The sequence below is a fragment of the Chrysochloris asiatica genome, unplaced genomic scaffold, assembly GCF_000296735.1.
Source record: "Chrysochloris asiatica unplaced genomic scaffold, ChrAsi1.0 scaffold00031, whole genome shotgun sequence".
Classification (NCBI taxonomy): Eukaryota; Metazoa; Chordata; class Mammalia; order Afrosoricida; family Chrysochloridae; genus Chrysochloris; species Chrysochloris asiatica.
In genome coordinates, this window is record NW_006408549.1 from 15,615,127 (window position 1) to 15,623,829 (window position 8,703).

The window sequence follows — 8,703 nt, forward strand, 5'->3', positions numbered from 1 at the left end:
CTAAAGGAAAGGCTTTTTTTTTTTTTAAGGTTTTCCACAAGGATAGCATTTATTTCTAATGTTAATCTTTGCAAATGCTTCCACACTGTAACTTCTGTTGGAGAGAGGGTGATGGGACCCTGTTCCTTCAGACTCCTCTTGAGATAGGGAAGGAGAAAGAAGCTAAGAGAAAACAGCTGGCCTTACCTCAACATATTCTTCTCTCTACACTCTTTCAGTAGTGTGATGACCAATTTGATGGGTTGTTCTAAAATGTAACATGGCATCTAGTTGGAGCAGAATCTATATCTGCATTTTTATAAATGCACTACATCTGCATGAATGAAGGCAATTAAACAACATTTTATAAAATTATTAGTTTGCATGGATTTTTTAAAAGTTGTACTTATAATACATACAGAATTATTTACCATGTAGATAACTTTTTAAAACCAATGGCTACTACTACTGATCCATGTGTTATTAAACAACTTGATAAACAAGAAAAACTACAGTCTAGCAATAACTTTTACAGAAAAATTTTTATGAACATATTAAATAAGTCATAATAGAAAATAGTTTACTGATTTTTATTTAGAAAGTAGAATGTTCACTTAATCCCAACAGTTTCTTCAGAGGTAGATTTTGATTTTGTTTCAATGAGTTCTTCTGCTCGAGCTGGAACACATTCAATCAACTAAAATGTGAAGAGAGCTGAATGTAGGACCTTAAAACTGCATTTCAGGAGGCAATTAGGGGATCTCCTCTCCGCATATGGCTATAGAACAAAGATCTTTAGATCTCCAGACTTCGTGACTATTTTCTCATTTATTTTTAATTTCAGCTTCACAATGTGCTTTGGACTTATTCTCAATTTTCCAAGTTCTGTCCACAATCCAGTTTGATTGTTATTTTCATTGTCTTTAATAATCAAATACCTCAATACATTAAATGAAGCCATAATCCTATCTGAGTTTTGCAGTAGGTCTGTTTCAGCACCGTTTCGGAGCGATAGTACCAAATCTAGAAGGGGAATCAGCTGTGGTCCTGTAAACCATTTGTTGTTATGTGATCTCTTTAATGACACATCAATTTGATTTTTTATATTTTGAATAATAAAGGCTTCTACTCCTGAATGGCTACTTGTATACAATAAGCACATAAATAATGTATATTTGCCTTGTGAATCCAACTTGTAACTATATAGCTGAAGCATAGTTAGACCCCTTTTCCTCAATATCTCAATGGGGCAAAGCATCATTACTTTTACTAAACCCTGAGGCACAGTAAGGAAACACTTGATTACTAAGTAATCGTGAAGTAAGTGGTTGTCTTCTATTCTTAATAAACTATACTCCAACAGATCCAATCCTCTGGAGAAAACAGACGCTTCTGTTCTTTGCAAAAAGACTTCAATATGCCCCATATTAAATTTCAAAAGGTACAATGGACTTATAACCATTGGAAGATGATCAATACTGATACCCTGTGCAAATACTAGCTATGTCAAAGAAGTCATCGCATCTGCTGTTTGCCTTCTTCTTCCTCAAATTCATGGTGTGTCCAGATCTCCTTTTTCTTCCCATAATTAAGAATCATCTTGGAGAAAGGGTCTCCAATTGCTAATAAAAATCTACTATTTCAGATGCAAAACACCTTAATGGATCATTTCCAGCTTCTTCAGGCTGTTCAAGGGTTTGGGCTATCAGCAAAGGGTATTTCAAGCTTTTGAAAAAAAATTTTCAGTAATTCATCTTTTAATTTTTCATTTTTCAATGAGCCTTCTTTTTCATCAATGACTTCTTCCACAAAAGGCTTTGTGAAATCCATTAAGGCCTTGCAACACTTACAAAGGCTATATTGATCTGTTTGTATTTGTTCTTTTGCATATGGAACAACAAGAAGAGATAGCTGATTCCAAAGGGTAGACAATGCTAATCCAACTGAATATGCCTTGTTAGGAAGTTTCTGAATCACTGTCTGTAATGGCTAAGCAAAAGAACAATAATTTGGGATATCTGTTTTCCAAAAGGCTCTTCAATCAGTTCAAACAAACCCAACAATAATTCCTTTGGATTACATAACTATAAAAATGTTCACAATTGAACCTTTACCAATGACTCAAGCATCAGAAAATAATCTTTTCTTTTGTCATTTTTCTTATCATCCCATAAAAGGCATCGAGCGACAGGACCAACAAGATTACAGCCCATATTCCTGACTATGATCTTGTTCTTTAAATGCTGAATAATTGCCCATAACTGGTCTATATGCCCTTCTTCTATGCATCTATGGCCAGCTAACTGAAATAGACCAAAGTCGTCTTCTTTATAGTTTTGTTCGTCTAGGTTTTGACATCTCTTTATTATAGACTGATGTTCCTACACAGCCATTTCTAGTTTCCCCCCTAATTTCCATGCCGTTGGGCCTCTGGCTGGTCCTCAGTTCCCTCCTCGGGCTCCTCCAGCCACGCAGGTAGCTCTCCCGGCCTGGTCACACCAGGACTTCTTATATCTTTATAATATATATTAAGGATGGAGCCCTAATGGTACAATGGTTAAGTATTCAGCTACTAATAGGTAGGTCGTTTTAACCCACTAATTGTTCTCTGTGAGACAGATGTGGCAGTCTGCTTCTGTAAAGATTTTCAGTCTTGGAAATCTTAAGGGGCAAAGCTTTCCTTTCCTATGGGATCAATATGAGTTGGAATTGACTCTGTGGTAACGTTTTTTTTTTCGTCCGTATTAAGAAAATTCCTCAAAATTATTAAGAATACAAGTAACTATGAAGACTGTCCTTCCCAGAAAGTTTCTTAAAATTTTTACATTTAATATTTCAGTTCTTAGATGATAACACAATATTCCTAACTGGTTATGCCAAGGCTTTCTATTTTAGCTCTAATAGTGCTTGAATTTATTGATCTTTATTGCTCATTCTCAACTATCTTATTAAAATATTAATAGTTATGTCATATGTTGATTACATTATAATCATGATTAGGTTCTTTTTGGTGTTGCTGTTGTTCATGGTTTCTATATGAGGCTTTATTTCTGCATTGTTTGATATTGTATGTGTTCATATTTTCTAAAAGTCATAACTTTGATGCATCAAAATTATCATATGGGGTTGATCTAGTACAAGGTGTGGCTCTTACTAGGTTTAGATTTCTCTACTTGGTCATATTTTACTGGAATAATTGGGTGAAAAGAAAGCACATGAGAATATTGGTATGTTGAGAAGCCTTCTCTTTATACATGACTTTGATTTTCCTCTTTATATTGTGTCTATTTTTCATGTACAAAAATGTATTTAGGAGATCTTAGGGTGGGCTTAGACCTCTGGAGCATGGTTGCCCTGGGTTTAGTAATTCCAGTGACCACTTACTAGCTTTTTCATGTTGTACAATTTATTTAAGAATTCTGTGCCTCAGTTTCCTTGTTTACAATATGAAGATGTAGGAATCTGCATCATTTGTGAACATTAAGCAAGCAATTGCTTCTAAAGCTTTTAGCACTACTCTGTCACATGCTTAAGAGAGCCATAAATTTTGGATAATGATGGTAGCTCACTCCTAATTTAGAAAATGCCATGTATATTATTGTAATTATACTACTAAAACAAAAAATCAAAGAAGATATTTTAAATATGCTGATCTTTTCACTTTGGTACATCACTCAATTTTCCATTTCCAGAGAGCTTTGGCAATAGAAGAGCTATGAATAGCCTTTAGGTGGATGTGAATGTAATTCTTAAGTTCCATGAAATGGATGAAGTATCCTCTCAGTGCACTTTTCCCTTCTCCAAAGAAAAAGAAAAAAGAAGAAAAGAGAGGAATTCAAAATAGCCATAAAGAAATATATGCAGACTATCTGCAATACTATTAAGAAAGGACATTTTAGAATTAAACACTATAGAGTATATACTGTACTACACTTGAAATATAAAAGGTTGACTGCCTGAAGTTTTCTAGGCTGGGTACTAAAATTCCTCAAATTATTTGTTTAAATGTGTTATATGTGTTATATATATGTATATGTGTAAATAAACATATAATACATATATTATTATGCCCATATGAAAGGGCTTCAAAAAGTCAAGCAAAAAATTCCATTATCTTCATTCCCTTTTTCCATGAACTTTTGAAGCCCTTTCATACTATTAAGACAATAATTTAAATATAAATTCCTTCCTTTGATAACAATACCTCATCAGTACATATTTCAAAGGTGTATAAATTATACACATTTTCTTTTAGCCTTCCTAAGCATTTTGATTCATAAATCAATCATTTTATTACAGCTTAAACATGTTTTTATTTTTCAAATATTTCCCTCAAAAACAAAGTATTTACAATACCAGTAGATGTCACTATAGCAAAAGAAACCAGACATTCAGAGTTATGTCTTTTTCTTCTAGGAAATCTGTAGACTAACTTGTTGGAGCTAAATGTGTCCATCTCCCTGCTTTGAGGAAAGCAGACTTCATTTAAATCAGCATCTTATTTTACCTAAAACATCTTTGGAATAGAGATGGAAAGAATACACACAGTCATTGTAACAAAAGAAATGGTTGATGTCCAACCATTTCAGAAGGTAGCATATGATCAAAAGTCAATGGTACTGAATGAAGACGTTCATGGTGCACTGAGGAGGGCATTGGCAAAGACAAGGGTCCTGCAATTGAAATTGAGATCTTTAACAAATTGTTGTAGCATTGGAGACATTCACTTATCTATGTGAAGAAATTTGGAAGACAGATACCTGTCCAACTGATTGGAAAAGATCCATATATGTGCCCATTCCATTGAACAGTGTCATCAATATCACATGTAAGTAAAATTTTGCTGAAGATAATTAAAAAACAGCTGTAACAGTATATCACCAGGGAACTTCCAGAAATTCAGGTTGGATTCAGAAGAGGACAGGGAATGAGGGATATCATTGTTGATGTCAGATTTATCTTGGCTGAAAGCAGAGAATACCAGAAAGATATTTGTTTGTACTTTATTAACTACACAAAGGTTTTTGACTGTGTGGATCATGACAAGCTATGTATAACACTGCAAAGAGTTGATATTCCAGAACACTTAATTGCACTATGAGGAGCCTGTGCATAGACCAAGAGGCAGTTGTTAGAATACAATAAGGGGGTACTGAATGATTTAGAATCAGGAAAGGTGTGCATCAGGTGTTTAGTCTTTCACAACACTTAATCAATCTGTATGCTGAGCAAATAATCAGAGAAAGCTGGATTGGAGGAAGACTAATTAGCACCCTCTGATATATAGACAACACAACCTTGCTTGCTGAAAGTGAAGAGGACTTAATTGACTTACTGATGATCAAAGACCACAGCTTTCAGTATTGGTTGCATTTCAGTGTAAAGAAAACAAAAATCCTCACAACTGGACCAGTAAATAACATCATGAGAAATGGAGAAAAGACCAGCACTATTAAATAATTCATTTTGCTTGCACCAACTATCAACACTAATGGAAGCAGCAGTCAAGAAATCAAATGATTTATTGCATTAGGCAAATCTGCTGCACAAGACCTCTTTAGAGTGTTGAAGAGCAACAATATCAGTTTGAGGACTAGGGTGAGCCTCATATGCATGTAGACGTTGGATTTTGAATAAGGAAGATCATAGAAAAATTGATATATTTGAGTTATGGTGTTGGAGAATTTTTATGGTACCATGGACTGCCAGAAGAACAAACAAATCTGTATTGGAAGAAGTATAGCCAGAATGCTCCTTAGAAGCCAGAATGGTGAGACTTTGTCTCCCATACTTTGGAAATGTTGCCAGGAGGGACCAGTCCCTGGAGAAGGATTTCATGCTTGGCAAGGTGGAGGGCCATCAAAAAGAAGAAAACCCCCAAAGATGTGTGATTGATACAGTGGCAGCAGCAATGGTCTCTAGCAATTGTGAGGATGGTGAAGGACTGGGCAGTATTTCATTTTATTGTGCATAGGGTCACTATGACAACAATGACAATAACAAGGAAAATAGTTCTAATTTTAATATACCTTAAAATTGGAAGTTCTTTTGTAGATACAATTAAAATTCCATCTAAGGATTTAGAGTCATTTACTCTTTTTTTAAAAAAAAACATACTTTGTTTGAATAAACATGCACATATGAACTGGAATCCTATTAGCAATACTTTTTTACTTCCCTTATATAATGTTTCTTTCAGATCTAGAAGTCCCCTGAACAAGCCCTAAATCATTGAGGTGCATGAATATAGAAAAGGCCCTAGATTATTTCACTCTACATCTTCATAAAGGCTTTTAAAAAATTAATACTTCTCACAAAGATTTACAAGTTTAATTTTTTTTTTTTTTCTGCTTAAGTGTTAGAAGCAAACTATGGCCTGCAACCTTTATTTGTAAATAGAGTTTTGCTTTTTCTTTAAAGTTTTTATTGTGAATTGAGTGACAGTTTACACGGTAGAACATTGGTTTTTTTTTTTCATTGCAATGATTTCATTGCAATGATTATAATCTCATTATTTCATTGCAATGATTATAATCTCCTCTGTGCAGCATCATTCAACAGTATTTCCTTCTATTCCACCTGGTTTTTTTTTTAGGGTGGGGGGATGTACACCAAAACACTCATGAATATGTAATCATTTAAACAACCAAAGGTCATATTATGCAAGCCTGCCTCTTGGCTGCAGCACACAGCCTTTCTCTTTCCAGGAGTCTGGAGTCATCAGCTGCTTTGTCTCTCCATGTCTTCATCTCTGCCTCTATCTCTGCTGTTACTGCTTCTCTGCTGAATAGGGTCTGACATTCCACTCATGCTCTTCTCCCTTGATGGTCCTAGTGTTCTCTGTTCCTGGACTGTAAGATCAATTACTCCCCCCTTTTTATTATAAAACTTCTACCTTTACAGTTATGACAGTTGCAATTAGTCATGATAACAATTACTCACTATTGAATCATAAGAATCTTATCACCATCTCCTTTTACCAGACAGTCTAGTAGACAAGATGAAAACTATTCAGTGGGGATTCTACCGCCCCCAACATACTCTGAAACTAAACTCTCTCTTGAAAACTTGTAAGCCAGTTACTTCGTGCCTTTATAGCCCCCCCATTTTATGTAACCCATGTCTGAGCGGCCCATTCCTATCAACCCTGTATAGAGAAGAGTCATTTACCTTGTTAAAGATCCCTGGTGTGGTGCTGTGGGTTAATGCACTGGATGCAAGATTGGTTTAAACTGCAAGGTCTGAGGTTCAAGCTTATCAGCTACTCCTCAGAAACCCTATATAGGGTTGCTATGAGTCAGAACTGACTCGATGGCACTTGATAATAGCAACAACACACCTAATATATTTCTATAAAGCCACTTTAGTCATCCCTTTAGGATAAATGATAATAGGTATCCTATATTTGCTACCTAACCTCCATTCACTTTTGTGTAAATGTTTGTAACTCCCACCAAATGACTGGGAAAGACTATGTAAATATAAAGTGCTTTTGGACCAGCAAGGAGGTTGGATAGCTTGCTAATAATGTTAAAAAGAAAAAAGAATGGCACCTTTGTGGGAGGTTGTTGTTTTTGTTAAATGCCGTTGATTCGGATTCAACTTATAAAGACCCTGTACAGGGCTTTCAAGGAGTGATTGGTGAGTTTGAATCACCCACCTTATGGTTCAAAGTGACCTTGAGGTCTAGTGGTTTATTCCTCAGCACCATTGTTGTTGTCAATTGCTGTCAAGTCGATTCCAACCCATAGCGACCCTGTATAGGGTTTCCAAGGAGCAGCTGGGGAGCTTGAACCGCCAACCTTGCAGTTCAAATGGCTTTGCAGTCTGGCGCATTAACCCACAGCACCACACAGAATATGAAAATATGATGTTATTGTTGTTAAGTGCCATCGAGTTGGTTACGGCTCATAGCAACCCTCTTTAGGATTTTTGGGGAGCAGGAGTGGCTGGTGAGTTTGAATCAACAACCTTGCATTTCAAACTGACCTTGAGGTCCAGTGCTTATCCTATAGCACCCCATGGAATCCTACTATGAGGATTGGTCAATTTAGCCATCCTTCTAGGCTTAAAATTAGCCATTCTAGAGATGGAAAGGGGATCTCATTATTATTAAAAAAGAAGAGCCAGGAGTGGAATACGTCCTTTGGACCCAGGATCCCTGCACTTAGAACCTCCTCAGTCTAAGAGACAGAGAGCTGGGTACTGGAGAGACAGTGAGAAGCAGCAGAGAAATGGAGGTAGTTGATATAATAGAATGAAAAGACTAGCGCAAGATAGAGCTAGAGCTGAGCAACTTCAGGCTGAGACTCTCGGTGGAGTGGGGTGCCTTTGAGCACTTACTGGCAGAGCTAGAAGAGCTTTACCTGAGGAGGGCATCAATCATGGAGTAGTAAGACCCAGAGGATGAGGGCTGGAGAGAGGCTTGCCTACTGGCCTGGCTGAGAAGTGGGTATCTTAATCAAATTACTTGAGTAGTTTCAGATCCTTATTTATAATCTGCTAATTAGTTAACCACCACCACCACCCCCCCCCCCCAAATCGTGAGTACTGTCTGAGTTTTGTATGGACATTACAATGAGTTATCGAACCCAGCAGAGAATAGAGGTGCCATTGGAAGGACTGTTGTTGGAGAAAGGAGAGTGATGTGGGAAGGACTAATGAAAAAATGGATGCAACAGGGAACTGCCAGATTCAAGCCAGATTCAGAGGAGGACATGGAAT

At 36.4% G+C, this 8,703-nt stretch overlaps 1 pseudogene; it reads right to left on the reverse strand.

The window, feature by feature from the left end:
• Nucleotides 1–589: 589 nt before the first annotated feature.
• LOC102832459 lies at nt 590–2,372 on the reverse strand (annotated as a pseudogene).
• Between the last annotated feature and the right edge of the window lie 6,331 nt (nt 2,373–8,703).